A 24,042-nucleotide genomic window follows, 5' to 3' on the forward strand; every position below is an offset into this window, starting at 1 on the left:
CAGGAAATAGAGCTGCAAACTGAACTACAAATACATTCATGGCACCCACTGATTCAACACCAAATTCCAAAAACTACAGAGTAAGTCTCATCAGCATAAGTTAATTCTGCATGTTTGCATAGCTTCTATTACATCTTTTATTGTGTATAATATATGTTATTTCAATGTAGCACACATAATCAAGGAAAATACACAAATATTTCTATGTTGTAAAACTTCCTTAAAGATTCTGAAATATAAAAATAAGAGTAGAAAGAGATATCTTAAGTTAAAGTACACTGTATTTTTTTCATTTTAATTTTGTATACTACAAAAATACTGAACCCTAAAGATCTGTGCTGTAGTATATAATTAGGCTGGGTGATACATGGCTAAAATATCACAATAAAAATGCACATACCAGTCAATATTTATAAACAAAATTAAACATAGATGTTAGATAAGGTTTAGAGGCTGATTTTTGGTCTTGAGTTGAAGAAGGCAGGTCATTATTTGTGGTTTTAATTGAGTCAAGAAAGACAAAATGTTAACAAAAATACAAAAACATGAAAATTACATTTGAAAATAAAGTTTTCTCTATGGTACAAACATAACAGACACTTAACAGAAGAATGTTTAATCTAAAGCCAGAACATTCATCACTATTATAATAATAAAATCATTGTTGAATATAAAATACACACAAGCAAAATTAACTAAAACTGTTAGACACTGAAATATTTTGCAGGCATTTCAGCTTTTAGTCTAAAGCCTTAATATGTGATGCAGCTTTCTTTATGTTTAACCCATAAAGACCCAAACATCCACCATCGACCCAAACCATCTACTGATGTAAACTGTTTAATATCTGTTGATCCACTAAACCAATCAATACATGTAAATAATTGGTGTAAAATGCAGTTTGTCATCTTTTCATGGTCATCAGATATGACCCATTTGGATGTTCAGAGGTTCCGTAGTTATCGTGGAAACACTGTCATCTACTACAACATTGATTAACTAGTAAAACCCATGGAGTTGGATCAATGACAGTGAACAGAGACAATTGTTTATATGTTCAGCTAATATTTTCCTGAAAGAGTGACGTTTTCTTCAGTTTCCTCTGTTTTTGAAATAATAATCCTCAGCTTTAATGTAAATTTTCATGATAAACAGTGATCATGATCAGTGAATTTAACAGGAAATACCAGATTTTCACAAAAAAAGTGCAAAACACAAAGGATAATATTACAATAAATGGAGATAAATTACTTTGGAAAGGTTAAATATAGAGAAAAAAATCATTTGGGAACTGCCACAAAAATAGCACTGTGTCTTTATGGGTTAAATGGAAAATTGGGATAAATGTGGAATGGGTATTGAAGCCACAGTTTCAGGATGAGGATCAGGATCAGACATTTCTGGACGATGCCCAGCCCCAGCAGGAAACACCCGTTTCAGCCCAACGACAAGTCTATCAGCTGCGATTTCAGTTGTCCGGAGGGGGTTGTGGTGACCTTTGGATTGTGGATTAACCACGCACTGGAATAGTCTTTAGCATCTGTGTGATCAGCATCACGAATGTAAAAGAGGTTTAATGAACTTCCCTGGAGAGGCAGAAGCTGAGGCTCCACACCCGACATCTGAAAAGAAGACACAAAGGGGGAAGAGGGAAGGTGAATAAAACCTCCTCACACCTTCTGTTCCCACCAAACCTGCACCACCTCCACAACGATCTGTTTACAGTCACCGTCCACACAGATCACAGCTCATTTCATTCCGCAGTCATCTGCATCTGAGTGTGAACACTGTCTTATGTCCCTGTGCCATGTATTCTGACTTTTATGTTGTTTAGTCTTTATTTTTTATTCTGTTGTTTTGATTTGGTCTTTTTCAGCCTCAACGACATGAGTTAAATGGGATTAACCTTAGAAGTAACAGACTTCCAGAACTACTTGCATGTGGTTATTATAGTCCAAACCCATAATAAACACCAAACTGAGATAGTCATGCAGTGTAAACAGTCATATCTACACTGCAAAAATAGTAAACTGTCATGACTGGATTGCATATTTTCACACATCCCATTTTTTTTTATATACAGACAGTTGTGGTCCATCATCAAGCTACATAATGAGGAACAAATAATGTAGAATACTGTAGCTGAATTTGACCGTTTATGACCATTTTTGGTAAAAATAACAAGATTGTCCTTGTATTTTTTTGTGATTTATGTAAAAAGTACAAATACCTTAAGGACAAGTCAACTTATTGCAACATAAATTTCATAAAAGTCATTCTGAATGCCCAAACTATTTAGAAAGAGAAGTAAAAACAGTCTTGCTATAACTCAGTTGGAATGTTTTAAGAAAGGGGGAGGTATTATATGTTTTGTTCATCCTGCTCCTTTCCAGTCATTTAGATTGGAAGGAATAAATTAATGAAAATGAAATTTAATATGCTTACTGTACCTATAGATTTGCACATTTTATCCAATTTATCTATAAAAACACAGCAAATAATTCTTCATATAAGTATTTGCATTACATAAATATATTATTATCTTCTTCAGTTCATCTTCCATTGTTTTGCATGCAAAGTAATGCAAAACTGCCTCATTTATTGTGTTGTTTATGACAATTCAAACACATGTTATGAGCCCTCGAGGTGCCTGAAACAGCACAAAAACACATTTAAAAGTGTTAAAGTGTACGCTGGAGGTTTGACAGTAGTCTGAGAAATGGAGCCCTGTTTCTTTTAATGGAGCGGGTGAAGCGGAACCTTGATATGCATGTTTTAGGTGTCATTAAAGGGGACATGTTCTAGTTCCTGTGTTTTACATGTTATTAAAACACCACCTAAATTAATAGTTAAACCCATAAAGACCCAGTGCTACTTTTATATCACTTCCCAGATACATTTTTCTCTCTATTTAACCTTTCTTAAGTGATTTATCACCATTTATTGCAATGCTATCATCTTAATTTTGCTTCTTTTCAGTGTAAATCAGGTTTTTTTCAATATTTATTTCTATGATTATTTAAATGTTCATTAAAGCTTAAATTAAAGTTAAGGGTTATTATATTAGAAACAGAAAAAAAATGATGAAAAACTGACTTTGTGCTACTTTTGTGGCAGTTCCCAAATTAATTTTTCTCTCTATTTGACCTTGCGTAAGTGATTTATCTCCATTTATTCTGATATTATCGTCTGTATTTTGTGTTATTTCAATGAAAATCATGCGTTTACCTATATTTAATTTACTGATCATGTAGATGTTCATTCAAACTCATATTAAAGTTGAGGGTTGTTGTGTCAAAAACAGAGAAAACTGAAGAAAAAGTTACTTTTTCACCATGGATATCAATAACTGAATGTAAAAGCAAATCTCCATCCACTGTCATTGATCCAACTCCATGGGTTTTACTGGTGAATCAATGTTGCAGAAGATGACAGTGTTTCCATGGTTACTACGGAGCCTCTGAACGTCCAAATGGGTCATATCTAATGACCATGAAAAGATGACAAACTGTACTTTACACCAATTATTTATATGTATTGATAGGATTAGTGGATCAACAGGTATTAAACAGTTTAGATCAGTAGATGCTTTTGGTCGTCAGTGGATGTTTGGGTCTTTATGGGTTAAACATGATTCAAAGCAAATCTAAAACCAAAATGGGCAGCGCATGTTTAGTTTCAAAATGAGGGAAACCAGTCCACAATTACAGCAACACAACAGTTTATGGATAAAGTTTATTGCAGTGTAGAGTGGTTTATTATCAGGACACATATAATCTCTGGTCCATAAATGATTCCTCCCTTTGAATAGCCTGATTAATCAATAGCCTAAACTGTTTTCAGCCGTGGAGACGAGGGGTCGCTGCAAGAAGTACACACTGTAATTAACCAGTAAGTTGACCTTTATGAAAAGCAATTAGAGTCTGAATATGACAGCCATGGATGACTGAATTAGAACATTTTTACTCATTTTCAGGATATGATATGATCTCTTTTACCTATGTTCCAACGGCGTTACACTCAATGTTTGGAACTATTGGCCCCTCCATGACCCGGAGAAGGTGCGTATTTCTTTGACAACAGGAGTCTATGGAAGAATCGTGACTCTGATATATATCGAGGACTCTGGGGGGGGGGGGGGGGGGGGCAGATGTCGTTCCAGAATAAAGGTGAAATATTCCCTGAACAGAAGTGCTGTGTAAAAGAGGCTATAGAGAAACATGTTATACAGGGTGTCCCATAAGTCTCCATACACAGGAGACATAATACATATGGTTCTAACATGCATTTCTTTATATTTCTTCTTTATAGTTCTTCAGCAGTGGAGGACATGCATTGAAATGTGTTCCTGACAAAATGGCAGTCATATAGAGCATATTATATAAATAAAAATGGTTTATGTCAAGAAACGTTTATTTTTCCTATGTATGGAGACTTATGGGACACCCTGTATTTTAAGCAGAAGTTGAAGCAGATGGTTTAATAATAGCGTTAGTAAGTAAATGGGTTTAAATGGTTGATGTTACGGGTTTATTACGTCATTTAAAGGTACATAAAGGCACGATGAAATTTCACATTCTGCAAAATGAAAACAAAAACAAATTCAGTCCTTGTTAGTTTGTCTGTGATTGGTTCGATTTGAGTTATATCCTTATCACAGGCTTTTTGGTTTCCTGCCAGTTGACATTTCAGATAAGCTGTTTTTGTAGATAAGCTTGTGCTGATGCAGATACTCTGCCTAAACAGTGTTTGGACCACTGCTGCTCTGAAGTTTACTGATTTATTTAAGTTCCATGCATGATTTCACTATACAATTCCAATCACAGACATAATGATTTTGATGGGTTTATGTAAGATACCCTGCATAGTTTAGTCTCTGTTTATTTTTTTTTCTGGCAGAATGGTTGCGCAATGGTGATACAACCAATACAAAGGTGCTATGACTAGTTATTCATTGTTATCTAATTTAATGTGATAAATAGCCGATGAAGGAAATATAGTTGGTTTTGAATCTGACACTGATAGTAAGGAAGGGGCAGGACAAGATAAGCCTTTGCTTCTTTCTGTCCCTTCTCAAACTGTGTTCATGAGTTGATTCATATGTATTTTGCGTAATATGTATATGTAATTTATTGTATTTTGTTACTTTTTCAGTGATTAATGATCATTTTTCTAATTGATTGAATTGGGTTCAGCTTTGAGATGCTTTTAAGGAACATTATTGTTATACATTTAGTATCTTTTAAAATAATGGTGACGTTTTATATGTATGTTCTTATCAGTTTTAGGTTTGTTTTTAATACTGACTTTCATTGTGTTTATATATATTAGTGTGGCTGTATGGCTGTGATTTCCATTTTGTGTAACTTCTGCAGATTTTTAATCTCAATGAGCTTTGTTTTCCTAGTTAAATTAAAGTTACAATATTAATAATTGATGAGTGCATATGTACTTGACTTCTTGCTTTTACCGTTTTTTTTTTTTTTAGTTCTTTTTTTTTTATACCTCAAAGTTTGAGACAAATAAACAAACAAAAACAAACAAATGATCTGGGCCCGTATTCCTAAAGATTCTTAGTGCAAAGAGTTGCTCCTAGTGGCCAAATTCTAAGAAAATTCTTAGAATCATGATGTTTTCTAAGAATTTCCCCTAAAAATGAAGAGTAGATACTACTAAAGATAAAAGCTCCTCCTAAAGAATCCTAGCCCTTAAGAGAGCTCCTAAGGTGAGATCTGTTAAGAGCAGGGAAGAGGACTTTTAAGGGGCTTAGGAGTTCCCTAAGCAGAGGACAAAATGGCTGACGGAAGAGGCAGGAGGGATATTCTCCAAACACTGAACAACAGTGACTTAATTAAACACTACAGATTGGATCGTGCAGGAAACATGTTTGTGGTTGATCTCATTAGAGATGCACTTACTTCTCCAACCCAACGCCACAATGCAATACCACCCAAAATGAAAATCGTCACAACACTGAGGTATTTGGAAACAGGGAAAATGCAACAATACAGTAGTGATAACTTGGGTCTGTCACAACCCTCCATCAGCAGGGTCATCAGCCAAACACTGACCGCATTGTCATAACCTCATATTGTGAGACAATTTGTTCCATTTCCACTGGATGCCCACACTTTACAAGCTCACAAAAGGGCATTTATGGACATCGCAGGATTCCCCGGTGTTGTGGGTGTAATCGATGGCCCCAGTACCAAAACTGAGTTGAAGTGTTGAATATGCAAAAATTACCATCATATCAATTAATATGAGCAAATAAATATAACTACCACTATGTGAATACTGTGCAGGCGGGCCTGAGTTTTTTCACACATTTTGTAGGATAATTTTAACCCTTTCATGCATGAATTATAAGAACCTTAATCAAGATTTTTTTTTCCGGAGTGTTTTTATTCATCCGTAGGCATGAAAAAATAATGTGATTGAATTTTTTTTTTTTTATGAACCTATTTTTCATGGAGCTACAAAAATGTCCACTCAGCTGAACACTGTTCATTTAATTTTTTAAGAAAGAAACATGCATTTACTGTCATACTGTGTGAAAACTATGAAATAAAACATTTTTAGTCTCCTGAGACCCAGCAATGCATTTTTGTCCTCTGTAGGGGACAAAAGTTTGACAGTTCTACTTAAAAAATGCTGTCCATTGCAAAAAACATTCCATTAAACTAGAAGCACTCAGAGAGCGCAGACCTCCACCAAGGCTGATCAGTGGCCCCCCCCCGTGGGCCCCCCCACCCCTGATCACCACCAATATTTAATCATTTCTTCCTTATCCCATTTCCAACAAACCCTGAAAATTTCATCCAAATCTGTCCATAACTTTTTGAGTTATGTTGCACACTAACGGACAGACAAACAAACAAACAAACAAACAGACAAACAAACCCTGGCAAAAACATAACCTCCTTGGCGGAGGTAAAAAAAAAATAAAAATACAAATAATTAAAAAAAAAAATTTATCTGTAAAAAAAACAAAAAACTGTTGCATTATTCAGTTTCCAATCAAGATAATTGTGTGATGGAAAAAGCTAAAATTTTCACTTTCCTGGGTGTCAAGAGGTTAATGCTGCTAATCTGATGTTTTCTCACATTTGAACATACTATAATGCTAGTTATTTCTCACTCAGATAATATGCAAAAAAAAAACAAAAAACTTTTTGTTTAAAAAAAAATACAAACTCTATTAATCACAGTGTAATAACAATCAGCAATTGATTTAGATAAAAGAACAGGAAAGTTACAGTAATGGTCTGAATGTCAGTGTATGGGATGGTGCATAAGTGTCCACTGTGTTGGCTGATATGGAACTAAAACAACAAAACCCATGAATATACACAAGAACAGCTGTGGAATAACTGTCCACTGTAGTGACCACTGTGCATGAAAGGGTTAAAGTATAGCTTACTATTCATTTAATGGATATTTTCTTTTATGTGAAATATTATTTACAATTACACAGTCTTCATAAGATTAGATTCTATGATTAAGTTTATCGATTTGAGGGTCCATCCCTTGCCCATCATCACTAAAAGTATATTTTTTCTAGCTTTTCGGATCAACCAATCACAGGTTTTGAAATGATGACTCATACCTAGCAACGGGGTCAACCACATCTCCTCACTAGGACAGGAATTTCTGTCCATTCCTTGCTCAGAGTTCTCTGAGAGTGTTCTGGAATCACTCCTAAGCTAAGACTCCTTGCTAGGAATTTTTAGGTTAAGTTAGGAGCTCTCTGAGAGGATTCTCAGAATCTTTAGGAATACGAGCTCAGATTCTAAAACAGCTGGAAACAAGTTTAAAGCGTAAGAATGAGACAAAAAGCGATGAGTTTATGTTAAATATGGGGGATAATATGGGTTAATATGAGACTATGTTCTTCAGTGTTAAATCCTCTACTTGTAATAAAGTATATTTTTGACTTGTAGACATTTTTAATTAAATATTTCCACAGATCTGTCTCCATGGAGATGGTCTGGTGGTCTCTGCTCCCCCCTCCATTCCCCTGGTGTCCATCCACACTACTGTCCCCCGTGTTGCCTTCAAGGAAAACACTCTCCCCATAAAGTTCAAACCTCCACTTGTAAAAAAAAAAAAAAAAAAAACTTCACCTCCAGGATCAGGGTGAAGGACTGAACACCCCAGAAGCTGCACTTAGACCACCATGAGAATCTAAATCTCCACTGAAACCAGAGAAGACATTACCAGCACATACAGGCCGATACTATGCAGGAGTATGAGTTTCTATAGGCTGGACGTTTATGCTGGAGCTCAGTGCAAAGGGGACTGACGGTGCAGCTGATTAGACGCCTAACGGGTGCATTAGCATTCATCTCATCTGTAAATGAGTTGACGTAACAGCTGCATTAACATTGACGTTAGTTCAAACAGGTCATTAACATGGCGGCAGCTCCATCCTCCAAGCAGCCAGACTATCACACGCACCCAGGAGACAGTGGATGACACCCACTCATGCTAATTTACATCTCACACTGCTACTGCAGAGGAGGACAAGGCCTCAGACTTCATTCTGGAACAGCTTGGTTGTGTGGCTGCCTGAAACAGACGCAGCTGTGGAGAATCGAAGCTTTCTAACAATGTATTGCATTTCTATATTAAAAAAAGTTCCATTCACTGACTATACTCATTCTTTAACAAAACCCTGGTGGGCTGTAGAATTTTATGTTGTAGCGATTTGGCTCGTTTTGTTGCCGGATCTGTGAGAAACTGATGTTGCTTGGTCACCATTCCCACAATGCACTTTGTAATAAAATTTCTGAAAAGCCCCGAGTGACATTTTGGTTTGTTATGTGGCTTTTTGTTTGAGTTTCTTTTCTACCTGTCTTTTTTTCTTGCACTTGTTTGTTGTATGTTGCTGCTGTTGCAACTGTGAAATTTCCCCTATGATCAGATAAATCTCATCTTACTTATCTTATCTTATCTTATCTTATCTTATCTTATCTTATCTTATCTTATCTTATCTTATCTTATCTTATAAATGATGTTTTTGATTCATTTTACTGCTTGTAAGCTCATTTAAACAAAACAAGGTGGGAACAATTAAAACAAAAACTTCTCTAAATTAATACATCAGACCACACATAAATTTAGAAATCATGTCTTGTCTTGTATTATCTTATCTTACCTAGCTTATCGTATTTTATATTTTCTTATCTTATCTTACCTTACCTTACCTTACCTTACCTTACCTTACCTTACCTTACCTTACCTTACCTTTCCTTACCTTACCTTACCTTACCTTATGGTATTACTATTTACAAATTTGAGGTCCAGGCACTTTTATTGAGTATTGCTCCTTTAATAAACCTCTAATCTTTCCTCTAATCAGAACTGAAAATGGTCCATTACTCCTTTAATCTGACCCATATATTTTCTTTTACATTATGCGATTTGCTCTGGTATCAATGTGCTTCTTTTATCAGGACTGTAATTACTTAAGAGTATAGAGGAAATACTACAGAACAAACATTTGATTGGACAAAACCTGATGGCCATTCAGTTTTCAGTCCAATGGAGGATTCTAAGTATGCTTCCAATTAGAAAAAAATAAGCAAAAGTCAGACATTTGAAGCGATGGATGACTGTCAATAAATAAATGATGTGTCTCTTATCTTATCTTATCTTATCTATAGGCCATTGTGCTAATATTTTACTGGTCCGGCCCACTTGTGATTAAATTAAGCTGACTGTGGCCCCTGAACTAAAATGTCTTTGACGCCCCTGATCTAAACCAAAGGCATCTACTGATCTAAAATGTTTAATAATTTTTCATCCACTAATTCTATCAATGCATTGAAATTATTCTGGTAAAATGCAGTTTGTCATCTTTTCATGGTCAACAGATATGACCTATTTGGACATTCAGAGGCTCTGTCGTTACCATGGAAACACTGTCATCTTCTATAACAACACGAGTCACTTTTTCAGTCATATTCGCTTTGTCATTATATAATAAAAGGTTAATATGGATGAAAAGGTAAAGAGCTCTAAATAAACCCATAAAACACAGAGAATCATGTTTTGGTTTCATGAGGAACTCGATGTTAATGTTCATTGTTCAAAAGTCTGACATACTTGGTTTATTTGCTCATTTAAATCCTGTTACTTGTCTTTTTAGTTCATTTGGACAGAGGTCTTGGTACACACATAATAACAGTTGAAAGTAAACAAAATGAAAGTAAAAACACACCCATTCCTGTGTTTGGTTTCCTTTTCATGGTCCGTTTGTTTCCTGTCGACTCACGTTTCAGATAAGAAGGTTTTAAAGATAAGGTTGGTTTGGTTTAATGTAAAGCAAAGAGACAAGCACACAGGAGCTACACATGAGATTAATGCATTTTAATGGAGATTTGTGAGTTTGAGTTAAGGATCTGAGTTCATTTATTTCATTTGACCTTTTAACACACTTTTTTATACAGATACGATAGGAGACACACTCAATTTTTATTTTGCATTTTCAGTTTTGTGTTATAGGTTAATTTTGTTATAGATTCATCTAAAATGTGTCATTGTTTTGTTGTTTCATTCACTTTACATCATATATTCTGATGTAGAGACAGGATTTTATCATTATATTTCACCACTACATCTTGATTTATGAAATGTTCAGTTGTTTTTTTGTGTCCTAAAACCTCAACAACCATATTTAATGTTGATTTAGTAATTTCTTTAACTTATTATAAAATTAAGCACTTGCATGACTTAAAATAAACAAAATGAAAGTACAGTTGTGCTTTTGTCTCATTCTGTTGTGTGACTTTTACATTGTTAACTCTGTTTTCCTCTTTTTATGTCCTCTACAGGTAATTTATAATAACAGATAACTATCTGTTTCCTTCAAATTCCACTTAGAAATAAAAATCTGACATTTAACTATCAATAAATCTGATTATATTTGCATTTTTATGACACTGATACTTTTGGCCTTATTCTCAGCCTTATATACATGTTAGTTTAATTAAGAATTCCATATGATAGGACAGTACAAATGCAAATAGCTAATAATAATAATAATAATAGAATTAACCCATAAAGACCCAAACAGCCAATGGCAACCAAAATCTAAAATGTTTCATAAGTTCTGAACCACTGATCCTATCAGTACATGTAAATAATTGGTGTAAAATACAGTTTGTCCTCTTTTCATGGTCATCCGATATGACCCATTTGGATGTTCAGAGGCTCCATAGTTACCGTGGAAACACTGTCACCTTCTAATACATTGATTCACCAATAAAACCCATGGAGTTGGATCAATGACAGTGGATGGAGATTTGTTTTTATATTCAGTTATTGATATCCGTGCTGAAAAAGTCACTTTTTCTTCAGTTTTCTCTGTTTTTGACACAACAACCCTCAACTTTAATCTGAGTTTGAATGAACATCTACATCGCAGGTATCAAACATGTGGCCCGGGGGCCAAATCCGGCCCATCAAAGGGTTCAGTCCGGCCCCTGGGTTGAATTTGTGAAATGCAAAAATTACACTGAAGATATGAACAATCAAGGATGTTAAAATCGTTTAAGGTCATTTCAGTCTAAAGTGGATCAGACCAGTAAAATACTATCATAATAACCTACAAATAATGACAACTATAAATTTGTCTCTTTGTTTTAGTGTAAAAAAAGTAAAATTACACAAAATGTTTACATTTACAAACTAGCCTTTTACAAAAAATGTGAATACCTGAAATGTCTTACGAGAAGTATGTAGAATTTTAATAATATTCTCCCTGTTATTTAATGTTTTGTGTATTTGCAGATCCACTGTGATCTCTAAGTTGTGATTCACATGTATAAATGATAAACTAAGGCCTAATATTGTCAACATTGCATTTATTTTACTAAAGAATTTTCAGGTTTTTCATATTTGTTCATGTTATGTTCAAATACAATTCGTAGATGTAAATTTTCATTACGAAATTTACTTTTTTCACTCAAACATTCTTATCCTATTATTTATATTATTTTACTGGTCCGGCCCACTTTATATCATATTCAGCTGTATGTGGCCCCTGAACTAAAATGAGTTTGACACCCCTGATCTACATGATCAGTAAATTAAATATAGGAAAACGTATGATTTTCATTGAAATAACACAAAACACAGGGAATAAAATAGAATAAATGGAGATAAATCACTTAAGAAAGGTTAAACAGAGAGAAAAATTAATTTGGGAACTGCCACAAAAATAGTCCTGTGTGTTTATGGGGTAAAGTATAAAATCATGAAAACAAATCGAAAACATGAACAGGTTCAGATGAGAAAAGGTGAGATGTGCAGTGAGTGTTGATGCAAAACTGTGTGTTTAACTTGAATCTGTGGCTTTGTTTTGCTGTAGAAAGACTCATGGTCCTGGTTTAAGGCTGTTTTCTAACTGTAGTTGTAGTAAAATAAAAGCCTCCTCAGATGTGGATGGTCGGGCGGCCTCTGCTCCCCCACCTCCACGCCATTGTTCCCTCTATCGCCTTCACTAGTGTCAATGAAGCCACCCTGGGTAAAGGTCAAACCTCCAGTGGTCATCATCAACCCCCTCCTCCACCTCCTCCATCTCTACCTCCAGGATCAGGTCTGAGGTGGAGTAAACATCTGCCGCCGGTGGAGGTTTAGCAACAGATGGACGACAACACAGAGGGACGGAGCACCAGCCTCTGGCCAGGAATTCTGGAGGGAAAGGAGGACAAAGGATGAAGACGGGAGGAGGAGGCGGCGGGGGTTAAAGAGACGAGGAGGAGGAGGAGGAGGAGGAGGAGGAGGAGGAGGAGGAGGAGGAGGAGGAGGAGGAGGAGGAGGAGGAGGAGGAGGAGGTTTATGGACCATGAGTTAAATTTATAAGACACACAAAAAGGAAGAATGACAGAAAGGAAAATAATGACCTCATTTTCTGTAGAAACTCAGTCCAACAAACCTTCAATGACATGTTTTGATTCTGGTTTTAATTCATTTCTTGTGTTACTTGTTGAGAAATGTAGTTTTTACAGCTTCATTCGTTTATTACATTTATAAAGACTTACAGTACATTTATGATTTATGAATTTTTATAGGTTATACATATGAAAACTACTGACATTCACTCATTTGAGATGATTCTTTTACACACTTTTACACTTTAATAAATAAATGTGAATTTATCTCATTAATTCTACATAAATTCTGACTTAAACTTGCTTTTATCTGTTTTTAATGTGTTTGGTCCATGAAAAGCACTATACAAATAAAATGTATTATTATTTTTACTATTATTATTATTAAACATATTGTCTATTGTCTTCTGCCTGGAAATCATATTAATAATGAGTTGCCATATACGCAAACTTACCCTTAACGAACAAGGAAAATCATAAGAAGTTTGTTTCATTATATGACTATTATCGTGATCCTTTGAATATCTTTCTTTCTTTTTTTCTTTTTTGGTGTAAAATATAAAAGCCTCTTAAATTTTGGTTAAAATGATGCACTTCTTTAGAGTTGTCACTGAATAAGACATCATAGGGAAAGCAACAAATCAGGAATATAAATAGTTTTTCCCCACATTTAATTAATTCTCACTTTTATTAAACTTGTCTGTTCTTGCTTTGATTAAAATGCTTTATGAAAACTTCCTTTGACTGCTGTTCAGTTGGATTTATGTTTACAATTGTCACTAAAAATTCACAACAAAAAGAGATGTGGTCAAGAAAATGTAGTATTTTCCCCTCATTTATTGTTTAAAAAAAAAAAAGTACCCATCTATATTTGTCAGTACTTATTTTACTTAAATTACATTTTCTGGTCACAGGAAAGCAATAAGTTTGGCTCTTGGTCACATATGTTAATATAAAATAAATAAATCAAAAAATCAAAAGCTGAGGTGTTTACATCTAATAGAAATTAATTAGTTATGACTCTGTAACAAATTCATTGAATTTCATGATTTGCTGAGTTTTTTATGATTATCTTTCTTCCCCAGATTTATGACAAATATTGACTTTTCACTGCATCATCCTGTGAGTCATAGATAAACTTACAACAGGGTGGAACCTTAAGGGATACCGAGCGCGGTGACCTGTGGGGATTCATGGGTTCTAGATGTGGTAGTTTTTCTGCTGTCGCGTATTCATGCATGCTGTACCGCCTTTGTCCAGCAGTCACCGCCAAAGCCTTCTGGCCGTAGCAAAGTTATTGTAAAGCTATTGTATTCTAAAATTACTAATATCTTCCAAAATATTGGTCCTATCAACTTGCCGTGTTCGTTAGTCTGTTCCTTGGCCAAAAATACATAAGTATGGCAAACTGCAACAGCCAGCTCTGTATGGATTTTGTGTGAATCCCCAGACACACACACACACACACACACACACACACACACACACACACAGGGGCTAGATAAAGTCCAAAAAAAATCTTTCTTACTTAAATCTGATAAAAGAAGAAGAAGTAAGGTTGACTGTGGATGGACAGATGGAAACAGATGTATAGTTAAATCAGCTCTTTTTTTTTTTTTTTTTTTTTTTTTACTCAATTTTGTTCAGTTTGTGTTTTATTTTGTTGATGTTACTTACTATTCTGTTGGTTTAGTATTCATTTTTGTTCATTTTATTGATCACTTTGGCTGTTTTTCTTCATTTTGTTGCTCATTTTATTCTTTTTGTTGTCCGTGGAACTGTTTTATGGAGTTAAGCAGGTGTCAAAAAGCAGATGGACTGATTTAGAAAAAAAAAAGAGACAAAACTAAAACTACTGGGACCAAATTCAAATTCTTAATGCTTTTTTTTTTTTTTTTTTTTTTTTTAAACTTAATTGTAGTCAATTTTTTGCATATTTTTTCATGTTTTTCTTTATTATTATTTTTGTAAACTTTTTATTAGTTTTTGTACATATAGTTGCTTATTTTGTTTATTTTTCTAAATTTTTTTTATTTAATTTTTTTAAAATTCAATTTTGTTCAGTTTGTGTCTTATTTTGTTCATGTTATTTACCATTTTGTTGGTTTATTATAAATTTTTGTTCATTTTATTGATCATATGTATATTTTTCTACCTCATGCTGTGTATCACCCTGTCTGTCTAAAATGTTTAAAATGATCTATAAATAAAGTTAAAAAAAAAAAAAAAAGTTAAGACATTAGCTCAGACTGGGTTTGTTCCCTCAGTGTGTCATCATGTGTTGATTCTTTGGTCCTAAAACCAGCCTCAGTCATTTGTGTGTGAATGCACTGGTCACTTTACAGGTTTAATGAACAGATCCTAATCTCTGAGATTTGGAGGGACACTCAGGAAACAGCTTCTGTCAAAGCTCCAGTTACAGATGGGGAGTGTCACATTAGCTTAACTATACTTTTAACAGAGTACAGTCTGAGGTTTCTACAGACGAGGAAACAAAAGGACAGAGGCTTTACAGTCCTGTTCTATCAGAGGTTATAAAATATAATAAGTCATGATACAACCTTCTGTTCAGCAATAACAATGCAATATTTATTCAATATTTATCAAAATATAAATGCACTATTTTTATATAGACTTGAGTTCATAGATATACATACTGATTTCATATGTAATACATACTATTAATATTGTTACTAGTTATACATTCTGTTAATATTGTTAATATTCTGTCGATTCATATGTCTACTTTTTAAATGTTTTATTCTACTTAGCTCTATTCTTATCTTACATTTGTAAAATTTTATATTCCATTTTCTTTTCTCATTTCTTTTATCTTTTTTTTTTTTTTTTTTTTTAATATTTGCTCTATTCTTGTTTTCTGACATATTGTTTTTTTATTCATATTGGTGCACTGACTTGAGTAGCAATGCATTTCATAGCACACACAACAATAATAAGGTCTATTCTCTATTTGATTCTAAAATATGGTGTTTTGTTGAGATGGGTCTGAAGTGAAGTTACAAAAAAAAAAAAAAAATTGGATTTTTATGATTTTCAGGTGATCAGAGGTTCTTAATTTCTATGTCACACATTGATAAAATGTGTTTTTAATTTAAATCCAGTATTATTTCTTTATTAAATTGGCAAAAAAACAACAACATTTGTCCTGGGTCAAGATGTGTTTTCAGAGTGAAGCTACAAGAAATACATGTGATTTATTCATTTTTATGGATCTGAGCACCTTACCTTAGCATTAGAAGTACTTTATATTTTTAAACTACAGTAAAGATGCAAGTTTTGATTTATTTACTGTAATGTATAAAAAACTGTAAAAACTTTCGGTACACACATATGTCACATAATATGACCTAACACATTTCTATTTCTGTCATTTAATTATTTAACAGCCTTTTAAATTTGGTATAAAAGTGCTAAATCTTTTGCAACTGGTGCAGAATTTTTCCTCATAATAAGGATATTTTATGCGACAAATTCTGATTTAACCTTGTCTATACTTTTTAATATTATTAGTAGTTAATAGTTTTAATCATAATAGTATTAATCGTAACTTATTTATTCTGGTTGAAAATGCTTCATTAAAGTACATTTTCTGGTTGGACTTTAATAAATTATTACTGCTAAAGAAGATGCAATCAAGAATCTTCAGTGTTTTTCCCTCCAATGTTTTGTCTAAAAACTGTAATTTAACTTTTTCTTCACTTTTATTAAACTACTACATCTTCTGATCTAAAAGGTTTAATAATCTCTGGTCCATTAATCCTATAAATACATGTAAAGACAAGTTCTCATCTTTTCATGGTTATCAGATATGACTCATTTGGATGTTCAGGGGCTCTGTAGTTACCATGGAAACACCACTGTAGACACTTATTTTACATTAGTTCATGATATATTTTGCTGAAAAACTCACTTTTGATAAAAATAACTATTGAATTTACTCTGAGTTTTGATGAACATCTACATGATCAATTAATTAAACATTGGGAAATACCTAATTTTCCCTGAAAAATACAAAATCTAGAGGAAATTATAATAAATGGTGATAAATCACTTAAGCAATGTTAAATAGAGAGTAAAATTCATTTGTAAGTGACCACAAAAACAGTTCTAGGTCTTTAACGGTTAAACTTGTGCGTATTCGGGTTGAAAAAGATTAATTACATCAATTTTTCTGGTTGTAGATAAGTGATCTTTTTTTTGCACTTATTAAAAAGTGAGCAAAATAAGAAGATGTTGTGTTTTCCCACATCATTAAATTGATTCTTCAGGTAAGTGGAGCCTCTGAATGTTTCTCATTTGTGTTTCTTTTTTTATGTAAATGACTCCTTTGTCTCTGTCCGTCTTGATAATGAACTCAAACAAAAGGCCGACATCTTGGCGGTGAGGCCTCTTCTTTGTGAGTCTGCTAATGCGAGCGCTGACACACGTGTGCACACGTCTTGAATATTGCATGGAAATCAGTTGGCAGCAGTTGGCCAACCCATCTGTCAGCAGCGCCGGATTTTCCAAAAGGACCAGACTCCTGCTTATTAATCATGGATGAGGTCAGGGATTAAAAGTTAATAAGTCCACAGAGTATCAAAGGTTGGCGTTATTAAATGTTCAGAAACCAGACGATGAAGTGCTCTTGACTACATCATCCTGAGTGATTGATTCATCAGTAGAAGTTATTTAATGGGTTAATGACACTTGTCCCTGCAGTGGTTAAACATCCAGTTCAGAGGTCATTGGAAGGTGATGCTGGAGGTCAGAGGATGACTCATTAACCCTTTCATGCATGAATTATGAGTACCTTAGTCAAGATTTTTTTGTGAGTATTTTATTCCTCCTTGGGCATGAAAAAACCAATGCAATCGAGTTTGTTTTTTTTTGTTTTTTTTAATTGAGTTAGAAAAATGTCCATGCATTATATTTTTGAAGTAAAGAAACGTGTTTAAATCCCAATATCAGAAAGTGATATGAAAACAATGAAATAAAAACATTTTTAATGCTGCTAATCTGATGTTTTTTCACATTTTAACATATTCTAATGCTAGTTATTACGCACTTCATGGAGATAATACGCAAAAAAAAAAAAAAGAAAAGTCTAACAATTAACAACTGATTTGCACTTAAACATGTTAGTGCAGATCAGGTTTATCAAGAACAGGCAAAGTTACAGTAATGGTATGAATGTCAGTGTATGGGATGATGCATAAGTGTCCACTGGGTGGCTGATATGCAACTAAAACAACAAAACCCATAAATATACAACACTTTTGAATAACTGTCCCCTGTAGTGACCACTATGCATGAAAAGGTTAAAATACTGGGACTAAATACTGAAGATTATGGTGTTAAACAGCACAAATATTGCACATAATGTAATGTTAACAAAAGGTTCTACAGTCCAAAGGTTAGTGACTATGTTTTCACAGAAGGGCATGGACCTCAGCTCCAAAAAAAAAACAAAACAAAACAAAAAATGTGCCTGTATCTCACCGGCATGTATCAAGAATCAATAGGAAGTTGAATTTGGGAGGGTGTCAGGTTCTGGTGCTATGTTTACAGTCCTGTGGTCTGGATGCAGGAGATCAACCTCCCAACAGAAGAAGGTGGTACTTTCACTGGAGAACTCAACTACCAGTAATTAAATTAAAGTCCATATATGACTTCTATCAGTGCTCAGTACTAACTATAATGATATCTCTAACTATTTACATATTATAAGACATTAAAATATGGACCATTATAAGTAAAGGCAAATTTTTAGTATTTCAAAGATCAAAATTTCTCAAAACAGTGAAAAAATTTGTAAACACTGTCCCAAGGAAGCTACATAAATATTTGAAATTAATCTGACCAATTTCGTCAGAGAAGACATTTGAAGAAATTGCTAACAAAGACAAAGACAATGACAGACACAGCACCTTCACAAGAGCTTATGCCCTATCACAGTGTTTTTCAACCTTGGGGTCGAGAATCCCACGTGGGGTCTCTTGGAATTCAAATGGGGTTGCCTGAAATTTCTAGTAATTGATTAAAAAAAAAAAAAATTTACTAATAAAAAATATATGGTGACTTGAGAGAGACAATCCCAATCCATAAAAGACATGACAAACTGTGAAGCTGAAACTGAAGCACTGTGGTTCTGTTTATCTTTCAAATGTTCATTGTGGTCAGTTTCAGATGCTGCAGCTCTTTCATAATTCATAGTTTGAGTTATTGTTTGTTCAGTATTAATTGTCAGCCTTGTAAATCCAAGCTGGACTGACTGTACATATCCTGACCAAGGAAAATCAAATTCTCACTTTGTGCAGTAATCTACACCTGACTTTTCTGTCTCTGTCCATAATAATATACATTATATAGACTAAATGTTGTCTAAAATTAACGTTTATTTGCAACATAGTATAGCAAACTATTCCGATATCGCAAAGAAATGTCTCTGTTTTGAATGTCTGGGGTCACCAGACCTTCGTGAAGTTAAAATGGGATCACAAGCCAAAAAAGGTTGGGAACCACTGCCATATCGGCCAGTTAGATTAAAAAAAGGAATATGTTAAAGTTGTAATACCGCTGACGGCCACTAGATGCTGCCCCAAAAAATCCCTTCTCCTGTAGACTTACACTGAAAAATATTAAATCAATATTTTTTTCCAGTTCTCTCCAGTAAGTAATCTGGTCCATCTTTACATTTAATTTTGATCTCTGTGACGTCGGGCTTTGATTGACAGGTCTGTATGAATGCTTGTTTGTTTGCGGAGTCTAACTTCTACGGATTTAGTTTTGGTGTATTTAATAAAACACTTTTTTGTAACAGACAGACAACTGCTCGAAGACTGAGCGGACTTTACCGCCTCTGTTCACAGTGAAGCATCAGTGCATTATCTGATAAATCTGAGAACTCATCACATGATTAACAACAGAGAATAATCCCAGTCCTTGTCCTCTCATCTTTCAGGCTGAAGTGAGCGCTTATTGAAATGAAACCATGTGCGAAGTTTAGAGATAAAAATCAATATTTGGAGCTGATAACAACCCATGGGAATCAGAAATGTGAGTCCGATACACTCTGGTTTATCCTTCAACAATGTTCAAGTTCATTTTGGGTCAAATATTTGTCTTAAAAGAGGGGACTAATGCTGACAAATAAATATCGGCAAGTAAAAGTACAATAACTTTCCTTTATGATGCACTGGTGTAGGAATCAAAAATACTCTAGTAAAGTACAAATACCTCAAAATTAAACATATGGGGAGTACTTGTACTTAGTTAATATTTTCTGTTGTATATCACTCCTACTCCTGCAACAACAACTAATAATAATAATAATAATAATAATAATAATAATAAATTGTAATTAATCTCTTTTCTCTCAATTTACTAAAATAAAATCTGTCGATATATATTCATTCTCAGAGAATAGAAAGATTCTCCCCTCAAAATAAACAGAAAATGCATTTAAAGTTATATTTCCATACATATTATGTTTTGATGTATCTATTACATATACAAACTAGAAGCACTCGGAGAGTGCAGACCTCCGCCAAGGCTGATCAGTGGCCCCCCCCGTGGGCCCCCCCACCCCCGATCACCACCAAAATTTAATCATTTCTTCCTTATCCCATTTCCAACAAACCCTGAAAATTTCATCCAAATCTGTCCATAACTTTTTGAGTTATGTTGCACACTAACGGACAGACAAACAAACAAACAAACAAACAAACAAACAAACAAACCCTGGCAAAAACATAACCTCCTTGGCGAAGGTAATTATTTGTCATTTTGTTGTTATTCTCATGAGTGTCAGCAGAGCCTTCATGTGACACAGAGGCAGTGTTTAATTATGGTTTGGCGCCACCTTGTGGTAATTAATGGAATTACAGGAGCATTTCAACAAAAATTGGACTACAAATAAATTAGGACTACAAAAATGGCAGCAGTCTAAGTCATCAGATTTCGGGATTTTTATAGAAAAGAAAAGAAAAGAAAAGAAAAGAAAAGAAAAGAAAAAGTCAGAAAATTTGAGCTGCATGTTTGAAAACAAATAACAAATAGGCTATTAAAAAAAGGAAATCTATTACAAGCCAAAAATAAATAAATAATTAAATTTATTATTATTATTATTATTATTATTATTATTATTATTATTATTAATAATAATAATAATAATAATAATAATAATAATAATAATAATAATAATAATAAAGTCCATCACATGAACAAAACATACATCATATTATACCCAACAATATACAAAAATGCATTATGTTATTTAAATATTCAGTCACCTACATATTTTAGGAACAAGAAGTATTCCTTTTTAGTGCATTAATCATTGATTGATTTATTAATTTTACATATAGCTTCTAATGCCTTCTAATGTATTTGTTATTTATTTGTCGTTTATTATCTGATTTTAACTGTCTTGCACCAACCAGCTGTAGCTAAACAACTTACACTGACTATAATTTGATGTACAATTACAATACATGATATTCAGTAGATTGTAATTCATCTTATTAAATTTATTGGTTTTTGTAAACTTAATTTTAATGCAATTTTGTACCACTTAATTTTTTTTTTCTTTCCATTTTTATCACTCAGACCTCTTCTTCTCATTTATTTTGTTGAGGTCAGCCTTTACAAACTCCTCTTAAGAACACACTTCTTCTATTTTAACTAGGGAAAATAATTCTCACACTGTATTATTGTTATGTATTGTACTCTGATAGTTTGCGGTCCAATAAAAACAGCTTAGTGACCTGTTTTGGGTCCAGACCCTAAGCTTGAAAAAGGCCATCTATCATTGGATGGATGTTAAAATGATAAAGCAAGTCAAAAAAAAACCCTCAAAAAACTGTTGAAACTCCAGTCTCAGTATCTTCTCCTGCACTACCTCTTGTGTCCACCAGGTGTCAGCATGTGTTCACCTCATGTTACGTACGTGTCAGCCTGTGTGTGGTCTGTCTGAGGCCTCAGTGTGCTCTTGTAAAAACACTAAATTATCTATTGTGTGGCTTTGTCTTTGCCTGAGTTAAAAGACAGGAAAGTGAGGTGTAATGTGCCTTTAGGTGGCCTGTCTGTGCTCATTATTCCTGCCAGATCTCCACCTCCAAGACCAGTCCATCATGACATATCTGTCTTTGTTTGGTGTTTCTCCAGGGAGACCGTCGCTTTGATCCACTGTTCTGAGCTCATGACGGACACAATAAACTACAGCGAAAGGTGGAGCGACTGTAAACTTCAAACTGGAGCTTCATCAGCACTGAGACGCTTCAATGTAGTGTCATAATCCTGCAGTCTGTTATAATAAGAAACAATGAGATAAGACTAAGATGAGATAAGACTAAGAAAAAATAATATTAAAATAAGACAGGACAAGATAAGATGAAGTCAAGACTAAGACAAGATAAGATAAGACTAAGATAAAACAATATTAAGTTATGACTAAGACAAGACTAATATAAGACAAGACAAGAAAATATAGGATAAGAAAAGATAAAGACAAGAGTAAAATAATATTAAGTTAAGACTAAGACTAAGATAAGATAGGATAAGATAAGATAAGATAAAGACAAGACTAAGATGAAATAATATTAAAATGAGACTGAGACAAGATACGATAAGACAAGATTAAGATAAAATAATATTAAGTTAAGACTAAGGCAAGACAAGACTAAGATAAGATAGGATAAGATAAGATAAAGACAAGACTAAGACAAGACAAGGCTAAGATAAAATAATATTAAAATGACACTAAGACAGGATAAGATAAGACAAGATAAAGATGAAACAATATTAAGTTAAGACTAAGACAAGATAAGACAAGACTAAGATTTAATGATATTAAGTTAAGACTAAGACAAGACTAACATAAGACAAGACAAGAAGATATAAGATAAGATAAAGACAAGACTAAGACAAGACTAAGACAAAATAATATTAAAATGAAACTAAGACAAGATAAGACAAAATTAGGATAAAATAATATTAAGTTAAGACTAAGGCAAGATAAGACTAAGATAAGATAGGATAAGATAAGGTAAAGACAAGACTAAAACAAGACAAAACAAGACTAAGATAAAATGATTTTAAAATGAGACTAACACAAGATAAGACAAGATTAAGATGAAATAATATTAAGTTAAGACTAAGACAAGATAAGATAAGACAAGACTAAGATTTAATGATATTAAGACTAAGGCAAGACAAGACTTATATAAGACAAGACAAGAAAATATAGAATAAGATAAGATAAGATAAGATAAGATAAGATAAGATAAGATAAGATAAGATAAAGACAAGAGTAAAATAATATTAAGTTAAGACTAAGATAAGATAAGATAAAGACAAGACTAAGACAAGACTAAGATAAAATAATATTAGAATGAAACTAAGACAAGATAAGAAAAGACAAGATTAAGATAAAATAATATTAAGTTAAGACAAAGGCAAGATAAGACTAAGATAAGATAGGATAAGATAAGATAAAGACAAGACTAAGACAAGACTAAGATAAAATAATTTTAAAATGATGCTAAGATAAGATAAGACAAGATTAAGATGAAATAATATTAAGTTAAGACAAGATAAGATAAGACAAGACGAAGACTTAATGATATTAAGTTAAGACTAAGACAAGACAAGACTAACATAAGGCAAGACAAGAAAATATAGGATAAGATAAGACAAGACAAGACAAGACAAGATAAGATAAGATAAGATAAGATAAAATAAGATAAAGACAAGAGTAAGATAAAATAATATCAGGTTAAGACTAAGACAAGATAAGACTAAGATAAGATAAGATAAGATAAGATAAGGACAAGACTAAGACAAGTCTAAGATACAATCAAATTAAAATGAGAATAAGATAAGATAAGAGTTGTTTATTTAAAGCAGTTTTTATTTATTTGTTCCTGCTTTGTTTTGTTTAAAGAAGCTCAACATTACTAAAATGAATCAAAAACATCATTTGTGACAGTAAAATACTAACTGCAATAATTTTATTTTGCACAATGAATGCTTTGACTTTTCATTATTTAGAACATTTTGTAAAATTTAAGACATTTTGTTAAAGCCTTACATTTCATCAAGGATTCGAATCCAACACTTGAACTTGTAGTCTGTTTTGTGG

This window comes from Sphaeramia orbicularis, chromosome 22 (genome assembly GCF_902148855.1).
Source record: "Sphaeramia orbicularis chromosome 22, fSphaOr1.1, whole genome shotgun sequence".
In the NCBI taxonomy this organism is placed as follows: Eukaryota; Metazoa; Chordata; class Actinopteri; order Kurtiformes; family Apogonidae; genus Sphaeramia; species Sphaeramia orbicularis.